The sequence below is a fragment of the Littorina saxatilis genome, linkage group LG2 (assembly GCF_037325665.1).
Source record: "Littorina saxatilis isolate snail1 linkage group LG2, US_GU_Lsax_2.0, whole genome shotgun sequence".
Lineage (NCBI taxonomy): Eukaryota > Metazoa > Mollusca > Gastropoda > Littorinimorpha > Littorinidae > Littorina > Littorina saxatilis.
In genome coordinates, this window is record NC_090246.1 from 3,057,207 (window position 1) to 3,079,300 (window position 22,094).

Sequence of the window (22,094 nt, forward strand, 5' to 3'; positions counted from 1 at the left end):
CCGAACGGCGAGGGGGGGGGGGGGTGATTCGGGTGGGGAGGGAGTGGGGTGTTATGAAAGTGAAGGTAGGTGAGCTAGGATGAAAGGGGGTTGAGAGGGGTGGGGAGGGAGGGAGTGTTCTTCGGGTAGGGAGGGAGGGGGTGTTCTTCGGGTAGGGAGGGAGGGAGTGTTCTTCGGGTAGGGAGGGAGGGGGTGTTCTTGGGCTGAGAGTAGGGAGGAGGGAGGGTCAGAGGAGGATGGTGGGACCTCGAGTGGTTGGGGGGGGGGCCTAGAAGCTGAGGGGACTGGAGAGCGCGATTGTAGTAATATCTCAAAAGAAAAGAAATGAAACAACAACAACTTCAAGCTTGTAGCGTGGACAGTTAAAACTTTACGTAACAAAACTGTGTACGAACCAAGGACGGGGAAAATGTACAGCCCAATGAAACTTCACAGATCTACCAATGCTCTCTGGTCTTATGTACAGCTCAGGCGAAAGAGAGGAGGCACTATGAACGAACGAACGAACGAACGAACTGTACTACTCAAGGATGGAAATTTTAGGCTGACGCCTAGTCCTACAATCTGTCCCTGCTAAACTAAGACATAAACTGATAAAGATAGAGACAATAAAAGGACAATCGTCAACGGCAATCATACAGTATTACAAACTACAACATTACCTATAGTCACAGCGAGCATTGACGGAAAGTAAGAAGGCGTGTGCGGGTGGTGGTGGGGGGGGGGGGGGGGGGGAGGGGAGGGGGGACTTGACTCAAAAAACAACTCTCACTGAAGACACTGTGAGCGTTGATGTGGAAGCAAGTGGCGGGGCCAAATGAAGACACAGCAGGCGCCAAACGCGGACACTCAGACACGTTGAGAGAACAGGGGGTGCCAAGGACCCGGTGACAAAGGGGTGGCCCCGCAATGAAAGACGTTCGATGTGTCGAGTCAGGAGTGGCAGCCAGTGCTAGACTTAACACAGGGCGGGTACCACGCAGCACGCAACGCCGCATAGTAAACATAGGATTCCTCCATTTGGTACACAATGCCTTTGATCCTCCCATTACCATTTGTCAATTTCCTCATAAACCTTCTCCCCGCCCACCCATAAACACCCAGTACTCACTTTCTTGTCCTTCTGACACCTTGATTCCCATAACAGATGTCTTTTTTTCCTACTCTGCCTTGTGTACACAACGAATCATATCAAAGATAGGCTAAATCGCTTTCTAAACATCTTAGTGACTCTAGATTCTCTAGATTTGAACAGGAAATTTGTTTTCCACAGTACACTCGTTCATTGAACGTTCAGGTCGCTTTGGGCAAACCATAATCAATGCTCCACAAGCCGGACAACAACTTTAATTTCTGCACATCTCCTACCCATCCCTTTTCTATTTATTCCTCTTCTTCCCTTCCTTCCTTCCTTCCTTTTACTGTCTTTCTTTATAATGATTATGCAACGTTTATTATGTTATTAATAGATTTGGTTTATTTCTTTTTTTATTTGGTGTTTAACGTCGTTTTCAACCACGAAGGTTATATCGTGACGGGGAAAGGGGGGAGAGGGGATAGAGCCACTTGTCAATTGTTTCTTGTTCACAAAAGCACTAATCAAAAATGTGTTCCAGAGATTTGCAACGTAGTACAATATAGTACCTTACTGGGAGAATGCAAGTTTCCAGTACAAAGGACTTAACATTAAATTTTATTGCATACTGCTTGACTAAAATCTTTACAAAAATTGTGTGACCCTCCACCACGGAATGAGTCGCATGTCACCTTTGCATGATTTTTGTATTTTTACATATTCATAAAGAGATTTGTATGCTCTATTCAGTGGTGAAAACCGTTTTAGAAAAGAGCGAAAACTGTTTGAGTTATAAGCCTGTGACTAAGGTGACCCACACACTGTTACCAGACACTCCCCGGACTTATATTAAGCCCAGCGCAGAACCGCGCGAGGTGACATGCGACTCATTTCGTGGTGGAGGGTCACAAATATTCTATACAAGAAACACTTAACAAGGGTAAAAGGAGAAACAGAATCCGTTAGTCGCCTCTTACGACATGCTGGGGAGCATCGGGTAAAATCTTCCCCCTAACCCGCGGGGGTATTTGGTTTATTTAGACGAATTGTTCAGCCGTTACCGCCTTATGTTGTAATGTCCATGCAGGAACACCACTATAAGCTTCTAGCTTGTTGCTGTTACCTGTGTATTTTGTATGCATGTCATGATTGTAACTTTTGTTAAAATAAACTTATGTTTAAACCAACTTAGTGACTGTGGGTGAGATGAACCAAATTAAAAAACAAAAGAATGATGTACTCAATACAAGGTCAGCACACGCACAAAAAGAAGCCTCCACAGGTGAACATTTGAGTCAGTTTGGTATACACGTGCTGTCATTGTATTGGTGATTACAACATTCTTTACGGGCGGGGATGTAGCTCAGTCGGTAGCGCGCGCGCTGGATTTGTATCCAGTTGGCCGCTGTCAGCGTGAGTTCGTCCCCACGTTCGGCGAGAGATTTATTTCTCAGAGTCAACTTTGTGTGCAGACTCTCCTCGGTGTCCGAACACCCCCGTGTGTACACGCAAGCACAAGACCAAGTGCGCACGAAAAAGATCCTGTAATCCATGTCAGAGTTCGGAGGGTTATAGAAACACGAAAATACCCAGCATGCTTCCTCCGAAAACGGCGTATGGCTGCCTAAATGGCGGGGTAAAAAACGGTCATACACGAAAAATTCCACTCGTGCAAAAAAAACCACGAGTGTACGTGGGAGTTTCAGCCCACGAACGCAGAAGAAGAAGAAGACAACATTCTTTTGTTTTTCAACTAAATCGCTTTGTTTTTCCGAAGAAAATAAGATCATGGGTCCTCAATTTTGGTTGCGATTTTAAGTAAAAGGCATTTCCCTTTTCCTGCAAGCTTGCTTTGTCATACTTCGCAGACCTGCCTAAAACGAGAAGAAGAGAAAGATGATCTGTCCGGAAGTCATTGTATGCGTGTGTGTGCGAGTGAGTGTGTGAGCGCGTGTGAGTACTGTTGTTAGTTTAGCATTGGGTTTTTTGTTGTTGTTTTTTTTCCCTTTATTGTTACATATTTGTCTACCATAATTTACCATTATTATTTTGACATTATTTCAAATTTGTTAAAATCGTCCGCCAAATTTCATTTGCAATTGAGAGTACGCTCATAAGCCTAGCTTGTTGTGCTCCATGTTCCTTATTTCATGTATGCGGTAATAGTACCAATGGAATTTATTGAATAAACTTGTTTAAACCATCTGTCCGAGCTTGTACATTAAATAAGGGTAGCAGGCCATAGGCATTTTTTACGGTGGGGCAACTGTCACAGGGAGGCACTTGTCTAGGGGGCACTTGTCGGGGGGGGGGGGGGGTGTCCGGCAATTAGACTGGAACCGTAATAAAAGCATCCTACCGCTTGGACACACACCACCAATCAACAGATTAGCTTCTTCCTGTGTAGAGAGGGATTTTTTTTTATTATGAATTAATTTCGCGAATGACACCAATGTGTCAATCTACGCGAATGACACCAATGTGTCAATCTACGAGACAAACTCAACAACAAAATCCCTATCTACACAGAAAGCTGAAGAGTTGTGGTATGTGACCAAGTGGAAGGATTCTCTCATTCCACGTGGCAGATCGGTGGCACTGAGCACGGTCGTGTACGCGGAAAGAATGGTACTTTTAAGTACTGTTAAACTGAGTCGTAACACCCCTCTGAATCGCAATTTTTTTTCTTCTTTTTTCTGCACGAACACATAACCGACACCCCCCCCCCCCCTCCCCTCCCCTCCTGACTCACATCTTAGAGGCACACTCCAATACTCGTGAAAACAGTTGCGCTCATCATTTGAGATCTGACCAGCCTTTTACGTGAAATAAGACCATGGATCCACTTGGTCACATACCAAACCCCAACACCCTGACTGCTGGCTATGGCCAGTTGGAATTTGTTTGATGAATTATTTTCTCAAAAAGCCAGTGGTGGCTTTTCGAAATTGTTTCATAAAACAACATGGTGCACAGATAGCACACCGGCTGTTGATTGTTGATTGTTGGTATGTGACCTTTCTTTCTTTATTTGGTGTTTAACGTCGTTTTCAACCACGAAGGTTATATCGCGACGGGGAAAGGGCAGAGATGGGAGAGAGCCACTTGTCAATTGTTTCTTGTTCACAAAAACACTAATCAAAAATTTGCTCCAGGGGCTTGCAACGTAGTACAATATATTACCTTACTGGGAGAATGCAAGTTTCCAGTACAAAGGACTTAACATTTCTTACATACTGCTTCACTAAAATCTTCACAAAAATGGACTATATTCTATACAAGAAACACTTAACAAGAGTAAAAGGAGAAACAGAATCCGTTAGTCGCCTCTTACGACATGCTGGGGAGCATCGGGTAAATTCTTCCCCCTAACCCGCGGGGGGTTGTATGTGACCACGTGGACAGATTTTTTTATTATGCATTCTTATTCTTTTGATTGGAAATGAGTATTGTTACAATATAATTTCCATATGGATTAATAAATTTGAGTTGAGTTGAGTTGAGTTGAGTTGAGATGTGGACGGTGAGCCGAACTATCTCAACGTGAAGGGGTCTGCCTTGAAGATTTTTCTCTGCTCCCAAATTAAACAGCCGTTAACCCTTTTTACACACAGCAGCACACACATTATCTTCACTTTTCGCCTACAAGCGTCAACATTCACACCAAGACAAAAATCCTGACCGCAGTAAACCATTGGCACAGATTACCAGCTTTCTTTCATCTTCTGATCCAGTTTTTGTTTGTTTGTTTGTTTGCTTAACGCCCAGCCGACCACGAAGGGCCATATCAGGGCGGTGCTGCTTTGACATATAACGTGCGCCACACACAAGACAGAAGTCGCAGCACTGACAGGCTTCATGTCTCACCCAGTCACATTATTCTGACACCGGACCAACCAGTCCTAGCACTAACCCCATAATGCCAGACGCCAGGCGGAGCAGCCACTAGATTGCCAATTTTAAAGTCTTTGGTATGACCCGGCCGGGGTTCGAACCCACGACCTCCCGATCACGGGGCGGACGCCTTACCACTAGGCCAACCGTGCCGGTTTCTGATCCAGTTAAAAGTGACCGAGCAGCCGGACGATGCCGTGAACAACGTACTCGACCCAGGGGAGTGTAGTTGAGAGCGTGAAAATTTAGTGTTTGTGGGGAGAAACCCCGTGGATATTTCATTAATACTTAATGTCAACCACGCTGATCAAACTCGTTTTCCAATCAGCCATTGAAAACGGTCGCTCGTTTTCTCATTAGGTGTTTCGAGGGGTGACAAAAGGCAAGGCTGGTACAGGCTAGCGGAATACACAGAGCAAACACGACGATACAGCGAGCTAGCATACGCACAGTAGAGCAAATGCCTTGACAAATAGCGAAAAGAATAGGGAGACTTAGTTTAAACATAACTGAGGAAAGTCAGACCGCAGAGGGAGGGAGAGGCGGAGAAGGTAGGGGGCCAGGGAAAGCGGACGTTCAGATTCAAAGAGAGAGAGAGAGAGAGAGAGAGAGAGAGAGAGAGAGAGAGAGAGAGAGAGAGAGAGAGAGAGAGAGAGAGAGAGAGACGTTGTACCTTGATGTATCTAAAACCTTATTACAATGGAACAGTCCCTGTCTTCACTGACCTTCCTAGCCAATTTCCATTTTGATAGTAACCAGAAAATTCAAACAGAAATTCCCAGACATCATTAGTCTTCCTTGCAAAACCTTCAGGAAGAAACGAAGAAAAGAAAAGAAACAAAGAAAAAAAACTCCACTGCCCAGGAGAAGCAGCAACAAAGACTCCATTAATGGAAAGTTAAATTTAACGAGACTAAGACTGAATTGCTAAATATTCAACGTGATTTAATCCCCCCTCAACCCTTGTTTTTCAACAATGTCTTTTTACAAAAAGTAGATCAACACAAACACCTTGGAGTGATTTTACAGAGCACCTGCAAGTGGGATGCCCACATCCAAAGTATAGTTAAAAAAGTGAATTTACTGATTAATTGTTTACGATTTTATAAATATAGATTAAGTCGAAAAAGTTTGGAAATAATGTATAAGTCTTTTATTTTACCCCATTTTGACTACGCAGATGTTGTTTGGGATAATTGCACTAAGATAATGGCAGATGCTTTAGAAAAATTACACTTAGAAGCCCTACGAATTATAATAGGTGGAGTTAAAGGCACTAGCCATGCAAAGCTGTATGAGGAAAGTGGGCTATGTAGCCTTGAAGAACGAAGGAAAAGACATAAATTAATTGTCTTTCATAAGATGATACATAACAAATGCCCCCAGTACTTAGTAAATGTATTGCCCCCTCTTGTAGTTGATATTAATCCGTATCATAGACGAAGACCATTAGAAAGACACGTGCCTCCTCATAGAACCGAATTATTCCGCAACTCTTTTATCCCAAAAACGACTGTACTGTGGAACACCTTACCAGATAACATTAAAATGACCACCTCCTTGAGCGAGTTCAAAAATTATTTGTCAAGTGCTGATTTTAAAGTACCATGCCATTATTATTCTGGAGAAAGATTTGAACAAGTACATCATTGCAGATTGCGTATTGGTATGAGTGATTTGAATTTTGATTTATGTAAGCGGCACCTTAAGGATTGCCCTCAATGCGAGTGTGGTTATCCCAGCGAGACTGCTGAACATTACTTATTGCATTGTCCCATGTATAGAGATATAAGATTATTGTCCATTGATAATTTAACAAATTATTATAAGTATATCGAAATATTATTGAAAGGCATCCCGCAATATCCACGAAATGTCAACCAGACCATATTCATAACTGTACAGGACTAGGCAGGTTCCGTAACTGAGCCTCTATATTTCTCTCATAACATTTATTAGACACTGTCATGTGACATGCTGCCTGACAAATCTTTCCCCATAACCTCTCTCATGTTCTTTTGTTGTTTTTCGACTTATTAATTATGTCTCGATTTATGCGCAATGTAGTGACTTTTCCTATGCATTAACTTTGTGCGAGTGTCTTATGTGCACTTATTACAATTGAAATGAGATTCACTCTCCTCAAATGTTGGCGCTCCAAGTCTTCTTCTTCTTCTTCTTTTCCCCTTAAAGCCATATGTACTCGATGACTATACACGCTAATTGCTTTACCAACAGCTGGAGACAGACTAAATTAAGTTCCCTGCAAAATATTGTGGTCTAGGACCCCTTAAATGTTGAGATATTTGAATTTTCATTTTGATCTGGATCGTCCTATTTATAGATTTGGCAACACATGTAACGTTGATGCAAGGGAGAGAACACCGCGGCTTTGTTGACATCCTCACTTTTTCAGAGGCTAGAACAAGCTGTAATGCATGTATTATGGTCCGCGCATGGTGACGTATCGTCATTATATGGTCTTATGGTGCGTTTGACATCGATTGTGGGCAAACTACACTTTGTAAACACGGGAGTGCGTTAGTATGCCTTTAAGCTAGCTGCTAGCTACGGCTAGAAAGAGCCGCTCTCAAAGTGGCGCTGGGGGTCCCCAGATCGGCAGTCTCCACTCTACTTTACGAGGAAGTGGGATGGCTGCCACTGAAAGAGGAATGCCACCTCAGATGTGCACAACTGGCTGTCAGAATACACTGTGTCCCAAACACGGCAGTGGAAGTATTTACCCCAGACATGGGAGATACCGACCACATGCAATACAAAGCTCTTGAATCCAAGACTCATACATACCAAACAGTGCTCCCAATATACAACCATGTGAAGGGCATATGGGAACAGAGTGCCCTGTCCAAGGAAAAGCTGGTTACAGGTGGTACTCTTCCTTACCCTCCATGGCTGCTTGAAGCCCCAAATCTGATCATGGACTATGGAGACGGCCTCAAAAAGGCAGAAGACCCATTGCTGTTAGCCACAGTTGCAAAAGAAAAGATCGATCAACGATTTAAAAGCCACCTACAGGTCTTCACAGATGGTTCGATCCTGCAGTCAGGGGAGGCTGGGTGTGCCTTGTCGATTCCTGGACTTGATATAACACGAAAATACAAGCTAAACAAGGGGATCAGCATCTTCTCTGCAGAGTTATTTGCTATCTACATGGCCTGCACACTGATAAACGATCTGCCAACCCCACCTCTGGGGGTGGTCATCCTTACGGACTCAAAATCCTCGTTGCAAGCACTTGCATATGGCACCAAGAACAGAGGAGAGATGCAAACTGAAATTCATTTCTTAGCCCACCAAATTATGACAAAAGGAACAGACTTTTCCCTCATGTGGCTGCCATCCCACACAGGAATCCGGGGAAATGAAATGGCGGACAGAGCAGCAAAAGCAGCGGCTATGTCAACCATGCCAGTGACAGACATTCGGCTCTCCTGCCAGGAAGCCAAACTGCTGCTAGCCAAGCTAAAAAGAGAGGAAAGAGAGCAGACACTGTCACAAACATGTGAAGAGAGAGGATGGATACACCTCCCCTACAACAGGAAAGGGCACCACCTCCCACTCCCCCCGAGACCCATGAGCCTGTTGCGTCGCTTGCGCACGGTCAGCAGCCGCATCTACTGGGACAAGGTAGTCTGTCAGGGTGGCAATACTGGACACCTCACACACGTGTTTGAAGGTTGTGACACTCTCAAAGAAGAGATGTCTAGTCTCATCCGCTACAGAAGGGAGAATGCTCTCAGTCTGGGAGACTTTCTCCGCCCACACCCATCACTCGGAGAGAAACCGATGATGGTCTTGGTCACCAATCTGTTCACCTCAACACCTCCTGTTGCGAGCTGGTTCTAGTGTGCTTGCAGCAGACCCAGCACAGCACAGATCCACTTCTGGAATCTTAAGCTAAATGTGTCCCAAGACACATATTTTGTAGTCCTGGCATCCTGAAAGGCAGAGGCCCCAACCTACAGGTTTGCTTCCATACCAAAACCGCCTCCAGACACGGGAACTTGGGAGCAGAGGCAACAGCTCCGCTTGAACCTCAGAAACCAAATGTGCCTCCAGACACACAGATCCCTTAGACGGCCGAGGCTGTGGCCTCTAAGGTTCTCTTGTACCAAACCGCCTCCTGACTCTGCATCAGATTGCTTGCGCTGGCATCTGCTTATATAGACCCACATTAAGTCACCACCGAGTGGTAGACACAGACGACATTTGGTAGCACTGACTGCCAGCTTCACGGTAATGCGTACCCCTAGCGCGGCTCTGCTTGGGTGGGAATGTTCTGAGCAAAACACTATGTGTTACTCCATACCCCCCGCCCTCCATGGAACTTCTTGACCCAAACCAATTGGGGGGAGGGGGGGGGGAGTTTGCCCAGTCGGTAGAGGCGCTGGCTTTAAAACCGGTTGTTACTATCAGCGTGGGTTCAACCCCCAAGTTCGGCGCGGGATGTGTGTCCCAGAGTCAACTTTGTGCAGACTCTCCTCGGTGTCCGAACACCCCCGTGTGCACGCATGCGCACGATAAAGATCCCAGGGTCACAGCGAAAGCCTCAAGCCTTGGAAACACGAATACATGCATGCAAAAATATGAAGCCCGGGTGTCCGTTCGGCCAACAGCCAATAAAGTAACCATTTCAGCACTGACCCAAGACGACCCAACCCGGTCCCTAGCCCATTTCAGGTCTCCTCTAGCAGCCGGCAGCCAGCTGCCTACATCCCCCCCCCCCCCCCCTACATTTTTTTATTTTTAATTGTTATACAAAGCCGAGTTTTGCCGTGTAACATGCCCCTAATGGCTTTGCCGTGAGGGCGTAAAACTTACATTTTCTCTCTTCACGGCCGGGCCGCGACGGGCTGGTTCGGCGAACGGTCGCCGACGTCATCAAATCAGGGGATTCCCCTATTAGTTAGTACACAGAACTGGTTCGGTGGAATGTTCGCCGAGCGTTCGACGAGCTGGTTCGGCGTGGTTCGGCTGTGGTCGGTGGCGGGCTTAACTCCTATTCCTGTTCTCTCGTGCCCTTTCCCCACCTCCTGTATCACCAACCCCTTCCCATTTTCTGCTTGTCTGTGTATCTGTTTTGTTTTTGTTTTGTTTCTTCGTTTCCTGAAATGAGTTAATGTATTTATTCCGCCATCATGCTAACCCTTGTTTTGTAATTACTATGATTGCTTAAAATAAGCATTATATGCTTGAGTATGTAATCATCCATGCATTGTTCTTGTCATGATTAAAATTGAATAAAGTTCTGTTTAAACCAAAGACTCCATTACAGCAACGATAACATGGGGCGGGGGACGTAGCTCCGTCGGTTGCGCGCTGGCTTTATAACCAGTTCGTCGCTATCGGCGCGGGTTTGAATCCCAGGTTCTTCAAGAGATTCAATTCTCGGAGTCAACTTTGTGCAGACTCTCTTCAATATCCGAACAGCGCCGGTGTGCACACATGCGCACGATAGAGATCCCAAGCTCGCAGCGAAAGTCCAAGAGTTTGGAAAAACTCAAAGACACGAATGCATCATCACCTCTCGTCTCTCGCCATCATGACCGTATCTCGATACTTTGACGTGATGCTGTTGGTTTAAGCGTGTTTTTATTAATTTCTTGTATGCATGTTATATACAGTAACAACAGTTATATACAGTAACAACGTGATGCTGTTCGAGTCAAATACAGTGACACCATATCGGCCTCGACGTCAATTTAGGTCAACGATATCATTTATACGTATGGTACTAGGTTTTGAGCACTACTATGTGCAGAGTTTTTAACAATAAACGTCGGATTTTCTCGTCAATATGCTTTTCACCTAGTTCTTACGTTGACACACAAATTGATCATCCATTACACCAACAAAACACTTGATACATCAGTTTATAATGGCGTCAGCAGTGTTTTGTTTGAGAACTACTACGTGTAAAGTCTTCAATAAGTCGATCCGGCTTTTTGTAAAAGTTGAGGCGGTACTGTCACACCCTCATTTTTCAATCAAATTGATTGACATTTTGGCAAAGCAATCTTCGACGAAGGCCGGACTTTGGTATTGCATTTCAGCTTGGTGGCTTAAAAACTAATGAATGAGTTTGGTCATTAAAAATCGGAAACTTGTAATTAAAATTATTGTTTTATAAAACGATCTAAAATTACGTTTATCGTATTTTTCATTATTTTCTGATTCCAAAAACATATAATTAGGTTATATTCGGATAAAAAACAAGCTCTGAAAATAAAAAAATAAAAATTATGATTAAAATTAAATTTCCGAAATCGATATAAAAACAATTTCATCTTATTCCTTGTCCGTTCCTGATTCCAAAAACATATAGATATGATATGTTTGGATTAAAAACACGTTCAGAGAGTTAAAAAGAATAAAGATATAGAAAAACGGGCTATCCTTTTCAGCGCAACCGCTACCGCGCTTTTCTGTATTGTTAATTTCACTGCCTTTGCCACGAGCGGTGGACAGACGATGCTACGAGTGTACGGTCTTGCGGAAAAAAATGCAATGCGTTCAGTTTCATTCTGTGAGTTCGACTGAGCTTGACTAAATGTTGTATTTTCGCCTTACGCGACTTGTTTTAGTAGTCTAGTCGGAGAGGCCTTCACAGTTGATCACTGCGGGTGACTGCTGAGTCACCTGGGTGTTACAATGATCGTTTTATTCGTCACAAATTTCACACGAACCAAAGGCTCCCTTCAGACTTTAAGAACTCCCCCCCTCGTAAAATTCACGCCTTTCCCACAGAAAGTCGTCCCAATTAAGACGGAACTGAAGGGTACTTAACGAGAACAATGCTAGATACGGACTCCCGCAAAAATCACTGCTCCAACTTTGTATTCTTCTCGGCTGGCGCCAAATTCGTTCTTCCTCGTTGGTCGTTTGAATTCCAGACAATGCTATTAACGGTGGTCTTTGGGGACTTGAAGGGTCCTTGCTGTTCGGAAGGCCTTGGGCAAAAATTGCACCATGATAGTCTCCGGGTGCAATAAAGTGACAAACGACCACTTGACACCCATCCGCTTGGCGCAATCTTGCCGTTATTTACGTAGTGTCTCTCGCCAGGACACCACCTGTGTCGTGAGTTGGACCGGGTGTCGGTATTGTGCTTTGCGATCAAAGTAGGTTGGTCGAGACAATTTTATGCTCTGCGATCCATGTGGTCTGGCCGAGACAATGTTACACTAATAGTAAAGAGGTCCGAGCATGACCGAATAAGCGCGAATCATAAAAACTTTAAAGGCTGACATTGTCCTATTTAATTAGTTTAATTACTTCCAGGGCTTTTCCCATCGTTGCGGGGATGTATAAATTAAGCTTCCTGCAAAGTTTTAGGTTTGAAGTCCTTACCAATTACGAGAAATAATTAATTCTTTATTGCATTGTTTAGCAACAGTTCTCCAGGACTTGGGCTATTTTTAGACCGTTGACGTCACTTCGTGACGTTTCGTAAACCAAAGATGGCGTTTGAGACTGTTCTGTTTACATTCGACACTATCAACACCACTTTGCAATACTGAAACAATTTGTTCTGTGTTCGAAAGCTACAGCCAATCGTTATTATATCCCCTTAGGTACAGTTTTATAACATTATTGGCACATGTAAACAATATGAATTAATTAATGAACGCTACGAATATGGCAGCCTTAAACTTTCTACCAACTTTCCCCCAACTTTCAAACCATTTTAGTCAGCGCCAAGTCAAACCAAAATCGCTGCCGATGTGAACAGCGCAAAAGCTCAAATTAGTTTTCAGCGGCCAGTTCAGCTATCATAGCTACCTCCTAATGCGTGAGTTTGGTTACAGCTAACCAATCAGTAAGCTCTACATAAGGAACATCTGCGCAAAATCACGGCCGAGTCGAGCAAAGCTCAACTGAGTTTTCGAGTCGCGGCTAATCTGTCCTAAATCGTTGGGGCCGTTGATGGGAGACTTTTCGCCAACTTGTCCTCAATAACTCGGGAGCGATTTCAAACCAACAAAACTTGGGGGAAAGTTGGTTGAAAGTCTGCCATGTGAACAGCACTTTACCAAGACGGCACACAAAATGTCATAAGTTTGCCTCCTTCACAAACGACTAATGTATATGCAACGTGACAAGCTTTTGACTTCAGCTAAGGGCCATGCTGTTTCGATATTTGGTTTGTTATTTGGTATACTTAATTGTCCTTGAGAATGTCCTTGAGGAAATTCTCAAGGACAATTAAGTAAACCTATCAACAAACCAATCGAAATTCAGGCTGTAGATAGCGTGCAGCGACGCTGTTGCGCTTTGCAGTCTTGAAAACTGATAATGCACCAGCTCTTTTAATTTTCTGTGAATTTTAATTTTAATTTATGTTTTTAGGTTTCTTCCTTTTCCCCCTCGGCTTTGATGTAAGTTTTGATGTAGATTGAATACATGAATATCAGTGACATAAAGCGAGCGCATTCTGCACAGATATTACCACAGTGGTATGGAAACCTGGTATGAGTAGATGGGGGGGGGGGGGGGGCGGAGAGATGCTTCACACGCACAAAACCACTCTCACAGAGACCACAGAGACATCGACTGACAAACTAACGATGGGAGTTAGCTTCTGTAGTGAGAAACCGTAAGGTTCACTTAGACTTAATACATACATTTACCAAAAACAGCCGGCAAAAGAGCCCAGATATCACACCGTTTAGCATCAATAAATCCTGTCTCTCCGGCGATGAACAAAGACAAAAAGGAAACGCAAAAAAAACAACCACAAGTGTTGACCTTAACGGGGTCAAGAAGCCGCCCTTGGTAATATGGGGGTGGGACTTTACACCGGGGACTCAATTTCAGCAACAATGTCCGCGAAAAGGACCATACACGCCCCACTGCACTGACACCAGTAGTAGACCCCTATAGACGCCAGTGTCCCAGATACAGTATCAAGGTTTCCCCGGCCCAATACGTGGATGAAAATGCGCGCGTTCACAATGCCGAGCTTCTACGAGCGCTACGATTCGCCCAACAGATACGACACAGAGTGGACTGCAGCCAGTTGAGAAGAAAAGGAAGACGTCTGGGGTGGGTTGCATGAGACGACTTAAGCTGGGCGGAAATGTGCTCAAAGTTGAGATGGTTGACTTTACGCGGAAAGCGCGAAAACCGGGTTGCATGAGCGGTCTTACGTTCGTTGAGCACAGCGTTTTTTGCTTAACTTTGAGCCTGCTCCCAGGCTTAACGCTGAGCTTGGCAGAGATAACAGACTTAACCAGCCAGTTGCCGCTTGCAAGATGATGTTTTAAAACCTTTTATTATTTGGTGCTATAATAGGTCGCACCAACGCGACGGAGTTAGACAACTTTCTTGTTTACTTCATCTGTGCCCGGCAACCAAAAGGTTTTTGTTTTTGTTTTCATTTTGAAATCATTTTTTAAATTTTTTTTTATTTGTTGAAATATGTATGTATTTATTTATTCAATCATTAATATATTTATATTTTGTTGTCTTTTTTTTATTTGTTAGAAATCATCTTTTGTTACCTAATGCTGTATCTAATAGTTATAAGTGTTTTATAATTTGATGTTTAAAATTTTATTTATTTATTTTTAAAAAAAAATTTTAGTCTCACATTTTATGATTTTGTCTTTTCCTTCTATTTTGTTTTTACTTCATTTTTATATTTAGTCAAGTTTTGACTAAATATTTTAACATCGAGGGGGAATCGAGAGGGTCGTGGTGTATGTGCGTGTGTGTGTGTGTCTGTGTGTGCGTGTGTGTGTGTGTGTGTGTGTGTGTGTAGAGTGATTCAGACTAAACTACTGGACCGATCTTTATGAAATTTGACATGAGAGTTCCTGGGTATGAAATCCCCGAACGTTTTTTTCATTTTTTTGATAAATGTCTTTGATGACGTCATATCCGGCTTTTCGTGAAAGTTGAGGCGGCACTGTCACGCCCTCATTTTTCAACCAAATTGGTTCAAATTTTGGTCAAGTAATCTTCGACGAAGCCCGGGGTTCGGTATTGCATTTCAGCGTGGTGGCTTAAAAATTAATTAATGACTTTGGTCATTAAAAATCGGAAAATTGTAAAAAAAATTAAAAATTTATAAAACGATCCAAATTTACGTTTATCTTATTCTCCATCATTTGCTGATTCCAAAAACATATAAATATGTTATATTCGGATTAAAAACAAGCTCTGAAAATTAAATATATAAAAATTATTATCAAAATTAAATTGTCCAAATCAATTTAAAAACACTTTCATCTTATTCCTTGTCGGTTCCTGATTCCAAAAACATATAGATATGATATGTTTGGATTAAAAACACGCTCAGAAAGTTAAAACAAAGAGAGGTACAGAAAAGCGTGCTATCCTTCTTAGCGCAACTACTACCCCGCTCTTCTTGTCAATTTCACTGCCTATGCCGTGAGCGGTGGACTACGAGTATACGGTCTTGCTGCGTTGCATTGCGTTCAGTTTCATTCTGTGAGTTCGACAGCTACTTGACTAAATATTGTATTTTCGCCTTACGCGACTTGTTTTTCTTTGTAATTACTGTATTTTTATCTTTTTGTATTTACTTTTTTAATTTTTGGTCGATGTTTACCTTTTCAGTAGAGAGCGATTCAAGATCAAGAAGACAATCTTTATTTTTCTTCTACTCGATCCAACATGCACAATGCACAAAATAGTACTATAACGCAGCACGCTCTACTTTGTACTACACACGGCATCTCCCGTGTTGGTATGAGCGCGCGCTTCCTGTGCGTGCTTGAATGCGCCCAGATGCCGCGCGCAGAGTACATTAGTGTGTAACAGACGGTCTCTGATGCGCCCTTTTCCCGCGAACCTACTAGACTGCAGTTTGCATTGGCTGTTGCTGACCACATTTCCCGTGACGTCATGGAATCTCCCACTAACGCTCTAAGTAGGTCGACAACGTCGACTTGCCCTCTTTCTCTGTTGAGTCGGCCCTAAAGACGGCTCATGCACCCCGATTTCGTTTCGTGCTTTGCGGATTCTTAACAGAGCAAGCTTTAGAGTAAAGTCGAACCGTTTGAGCTTGGAATTTGAGTTCTCTCATGCAACCCACCCCTGGAATCAGATCTTTTGCCGTGTCGTGTCCATTCACTGGTCACGGTTGAGTGGTGTGAGTGGTCACTCGGACCAATCAGAGGCAGAAATCGACAGCTATCCATTTGAGTCTATCCGTCAAAGCCAGTTGTGGATGGAGACAAAAAGCCGTTTACTCTTAGATGTTATGTATCCTTTATCTCCCCACTGACCACTTGTTCACCAAGACACACTCTCTGACAGTGACCTTGAACAGTAGATATATAGAAATCGTAGATGGTCTTCGTGTATTCACAAATCACACGAGTCCATTTCGTAAATAACTGTGAGTCGGGATACGAAAGTATTGATGATAGAGAGTTCTAAAATTGTCACTTAGCTTTTGGGCTGCAATATCTTACATTGAGTAAAGCCCTGTCCAACTTCACAGCAACCACAAAATAACTATATAATCGTTACTATTCTGGAAAAGCATACATGTACAACTTCCTCCAATTTAGAATCAAATATATGAGAGAAAAAAGCAAATAAACATCAAATATAGGTCCCTCTCAGACAGTTGCTTCGATCACAAGACAAAGGGGACATTTCATCAAATCAAAAGTTGGCCCCTTGCACATAAAAAGCAAATACAAAATTCATGGCAGTTTACAAAAGTATATATACATGTAATGACACAGAAAGCTTCAACAGTCTTTTCTTGCGCGCGACCCGAATCTCTTCGTATTACTACCAACACGTCGAAACACACACGTAACAAAACATGAAATAGAGTACGTGCACTGTTGGCGCGGCGTGTCCACTCATAGGTGTTGACTCAGACACTTCACAATGTTTTTCAACATTTATAGTCCTTTCACAATGCGCTCGATGGTTGTATACTTCTGTGGTAGGTTCAGCAGTGTCATACTCATCCTCATACATTTCTAGACATTGTAAAACTAAAGATACTATGAGAGAGAGATTGCTCTCTCCAATCTACAAGTGACGAAGCTTTAGCAAACACCTACTACTAGTGACAAAACTCCAAACACACAAAAGTCACAAGGAACTTAGTCGATAAATATCGACAGGGGGCGGACAAATGGTTTACATGTGAAATGTGTGTATATGGGTGTGGTTCTGAAACAAACAAACCATGTGAACCCCCCCATCCCACCGCTCGCGGGCTGAACGACTGACGTCACATGTCGCTTCGGTCTTTTCCTGAGAAGAACACCGCGTGTACATAATACACAATTCGATCGCGTAGCACTGCCAATGCACATTTTCGCAACGAAAACCGTGCTACTGTTTCTTGTGTGTTAAATCTGAAAGCAATATAAGTGAACGAACAATTGAAAACTGATATCACGTTACTAAACTCCCAAAAGTAATAAATTACTTCTGACTGCGGTACACAATACGGCAGTCACCTCTGCGAATGCTGTCGAAGAATCTAACCGAAAGTAAACATTCTGGGAATCTACGCGCATCGGCCTTGACGCAAGTTCAATACTTAGCCAATGAGCGCGCCGCGGCGAAGTTGGCCGCTGTAAGTCTCGCAGCGCTGGCTGGCTGAGCGAGTTGCGTGTCCATCCTTTTTTGGTCCAAGCCGCACGGTAGACCAGATTAGTAGGTGCTTGATTTTGGTATTTTGATTTTACATAACATTAAACCTTTCTTGGGGTTCATGGTCATGGCAACAGCCATAATAATATTATATCATGTATAATATTACATTTCAGCATATTTGAATTACATGTCATCATACCAAACTGTCATACATTTTTATTCCTACATCATTCTGATTGATCACAACCAAACCTACTATCAGTGGACACATCCAAATGTAAGCGCCTGTTCTTGACAACTTTTAATCGATCTAAAAATAGCAACTTGCTGGGCCCTCTGCCGCCAACAGACACTGTTTGGCCTGTAGGTAAAATGTACAATGTATTTTCTGATTTGTGCACAAAAGCTTTATTTCTTTTTTCTTTTTTTTAACATAACAATGTTTAATGTCACTGTATGTTTAAAAGACCATGGTCATATTTGTAAAAAAAATGTTAAATTAGAAAATAAATAACATTTTGGTTCATGATTTTTCCTACACCTGTGCTAAAAATAAGAAATAAAAATGTCGGGTATATAAGTCTCTCAAATACAGCTAGGTATGAATGGCTCGGTTTGAGTTTGTTGCGGTTGACCCTGCACAATGCGACATATCATGTTTTTGTTGAACAATTTTGACGTCACCCCTCCCATAGGGTGACGTATTTCACAACTTCCTGTGTTACACAAACTCTGTGATGACCAATTTTGACGTCACCCCTCCCATAGGGTGACGGATTTCACAACTTTCTACAGATGAACAATGTTGCCTTCACCCCTCCCATAGGGTGACGGATGTCACAACTTCCTGTGTACACAAACTGATGACGTATTTCACAACAAAATGGCGCTGCCCATGGTCAACCTCTAAACTATCCGTATAGAATGGGGGCGTCCTCGCCCCCATAATAAGCCGTGTTGGTCACAAATTCATGACGTATAAATTGTGAAAATTAACCAGCTTTACAATGCTTGCAAAATGATGTCTTTTTAATGAAAAATAGAACAGATCTGTGAATCGAAATGAATTGAATTAAAATTAAATTTGCGTCCCCGGAAGCATTGTCATCAGACATTGACTTGTTCATCGACCTCCTTGAAGTGCAGATCCATACCAGAGCAAACAATGTCACACATTAACCAATCAAAACAGCATAGCCTGTGCAGCGTACAATTAGTACAGAGAGTTTGCTGTGAAAAATGTGACAGGATGGAAGTACATGTATACCTCTGACACTGATTGAGACCAACATCCCTTTGATCGCATTCTTGGGATATTGATGTCAGTGGGTTTGCCAAAGCTTCAAATTCACGGCAAAGCCACAGAGAGAGTGAGCAATTGTCTTGTATTGGATCTCAGTGGTACATGAGGCAAGGCGCTGACTTTCGTTTGTGCATTGTTGATGGTGAATGCATGTTAATTTATTTTTAATATATACTTTCTTATGTGATAACCAATGTGCTATATTTTCTCAGGACAAAGAACAAATGTTTATTTTGAATGTTTTATGTATGTTATTATTACGGACACAAACGCTCAGCAATGCAATTTCTCTTTTAGAGATTAATAAAGTTATTGTATTGTATTGTATTGTATTGTATTGTAACCTGCAATGTCTATCTGTGCCTAGTACCTTCCATAGGCAAAATACTACATGTATTACTAACAAGTTAAAGAGCCCTTCTCTGTTACCGATGACCATTCAAACTCACTCCAAAAGCCATACCCATATATGGGCATATCTATCAGCTCAGATTTATAGTTGGAAAAACAGTACCATTATGCAGTAGCAGGGTGTTATAATAGTACAATATATAGCACAATAGATCTTAATATCATGGAACTGCATGCATGTGTGAAATCTACTTCCTGTAATAAAAGTGAATCAATGATAAATTCTGACCCTAACCGTTGCAGAGTTCTGTCCAGATAGGACACCGTAAGAATATTTGCATAATTTCATAGCATCTGATCATGTTTTAGGCACAATCACTGAATCAGTTTCATTGATTCCATTGTTATCATTGCATTTTAACAGACATAGTGTGTGACCCTGGTTGACTACTGCTGACTGCACATACCGAAGGATCTAAATTTTCAACAGCTTTACCATGATAATTATAAGGTTAGTTTCAACAATTAAACACCAATATATACACAGCTGAATAAGGGTTAATTGTCCAGCATTTGATGCATTGCTGCTTGAGTGCCCCTTTTATTTTGACTTCTTCTTCTTCTCGTTTTGACTTAGGGACACTTAGAACTGACATATATAAGGCTAAACAAAAGTCAAAAATATATGTTGGTTTGAGGTAACCTGACCAAAAAAGATAGGGTCGGTAGGTCGGCTTTTTAAAATTTTATTTTTTAATTTTGTCGATTTTAAAGGAGACTACTTCCCTTTGCCTCGGTATGATTCGCAAAATGTGCCAACAGTTTGGGTTTTTTTGGAGAAAGGAAAAAAAAGTTTAGGGTTGGCGGGGAAAAAAAAGGGTCGGTCAGGTTACCCTAAACCAACATATATTTTTATTTGGCCTAACAGATGTTCAGAAAACCAGGAAATCAAACTTTGCTGGCAGGTAGGAATCAAAGACAAGTATAAAGCTGCAGTCTCATCTGAGTAGAAAGTAACAATGTCTACCAATGTGCATACAAGCTAAAAGGATAGTTCTATTAGAAGTAGAAGTACTAGACCAGTAGAAGTCTACATATTCTGAGATTCAGTTGTTTTTTAAAAGTAAAACACACAGTGTGGTTCTCAGGCCTCGGTTTTCAATGCACACTTTTTTTATTTAGTCAAGTTTTGACTAAATATTTTAACATCGAGGGGGAATCGAAACGAGGGTCGTGGTGTATGTGCGTATGTGTGTGTGTGCGTGCGTGTGTGTGTGTGTGTGTGTGTGTGTAGAGCGATTCAGACTAAACTACTGGACCGATCTTTATGAAATTTGACATGAGAGTTCCTGGGTATGAAATCCCCGAACGTTTTTTTCAGTTTTTTGATAAATGTCTTTGATGACGTCATATCCGGCTTTTCGTGAAAGTTGAGGCGGCACTGTCACGCCCTCATTTTTCAACCAAATTGGTTGAAAGTTTGGTCAAGTACTCTTCGACGAAGCCCGGGGTTCGGTATTGCATTTCAGCTTGGTGGCTTAAAAATTAATTAATGACTTTGGTCATTAAAAATCTGAAAATTGTAAAAAAAAATAAAAATTTATAAAACGATCCAAATTTACGTTTATCTTATTCTCCATCATTTGCTGATTCCAAAAACATATAAATATGTTATATTTGGATTAAAAACAAGCTCTGAAAATTAAATATATAAAAATTATTATCAAAATTTTTTTTTCGAAATCAATTTAAAAACACTTTCATCTTATTCCTTGTCGGTTCCTGATTCCAAAAATATATAGATATGATATGTTTGGATTAAAAACACGCTCAGAAAGTTAAAACGAAGAGAGGTACAGAAAAGCGTGCTATGCAGCATAGCGTAACCACTACCCCGCTCTTCTTGTCAATTCCACGTGCACTGCCTTTGCCACAGGCGGTGGAGTGACGATGCTACGAGTATACGGTCTTGCTGCGTTGCGTTGCGTTCAGTTTCATTCTGTGAGTTCGACAGCTACTTGACTAAATATTGTATTTTCGCCTTACGCGACTTGTTTTTTATCTGATGCATTGTTCCCACTCCAGTCGACCATTGGAAAGTTTTGTCTTGTAACACTTCAATTTTTTTCAGCCAGGTCATTTTGGCCGGCAACTTAGCTTAAAGGCACAGTAAGCCTCCGGTAAACTATCACAGATACTGTCAGGCTTTTACACACAGTACAAACACCCTTTCATTTTACACTCACCACTTGAGAACATCCTAGGTGCCCTCCGAAAAGAGCGAGCAATTTTCAAAGAATTTATGTTTGCGTGGTTCTTACCCCTGACCCATCGTGAACCTGTGTGATCCTGTTTCCTTTTTTTCACAATTTAGTCTTCAGTTTGTGATTTCAACGCGACTCGCTGTAAGCTGAGAGTAACACAAACTAGAGCGGTGGCGGTTGACCGTTCAAAGGAACTGGCGCGATGCAGAACAGTGGTCTGCTACGAGAAAGACGTTTTGCGTGACACGTTCCTGGGCTTTCCTTTTTTTCAAACTTTCAAAACTTCGAATTGTACTGATCTTGTCTTGATGAAAAAAGAATTCTTTTATGATTTAATAATGTTTGTGTAACAAGCTGTCAATTTATTATTTAGATTTTAAAAGTTAGGTCTAGCGCCAAAACTAGCAGATTTTGTTTAGTGTTTAGGTCTGATTGTGATACTGAACAATCCAGCTGGTCACGCAAAAATTAACTCTTTAAAAATTGCTCACTCTTTACGTAGGGCACCTAGGATGTTCTCAAGCGATGAGTGTTTAAACGAAAGAATGCTTGTACTGTGTGTATCTGTGATGGTTTACGGGAGGCGTAC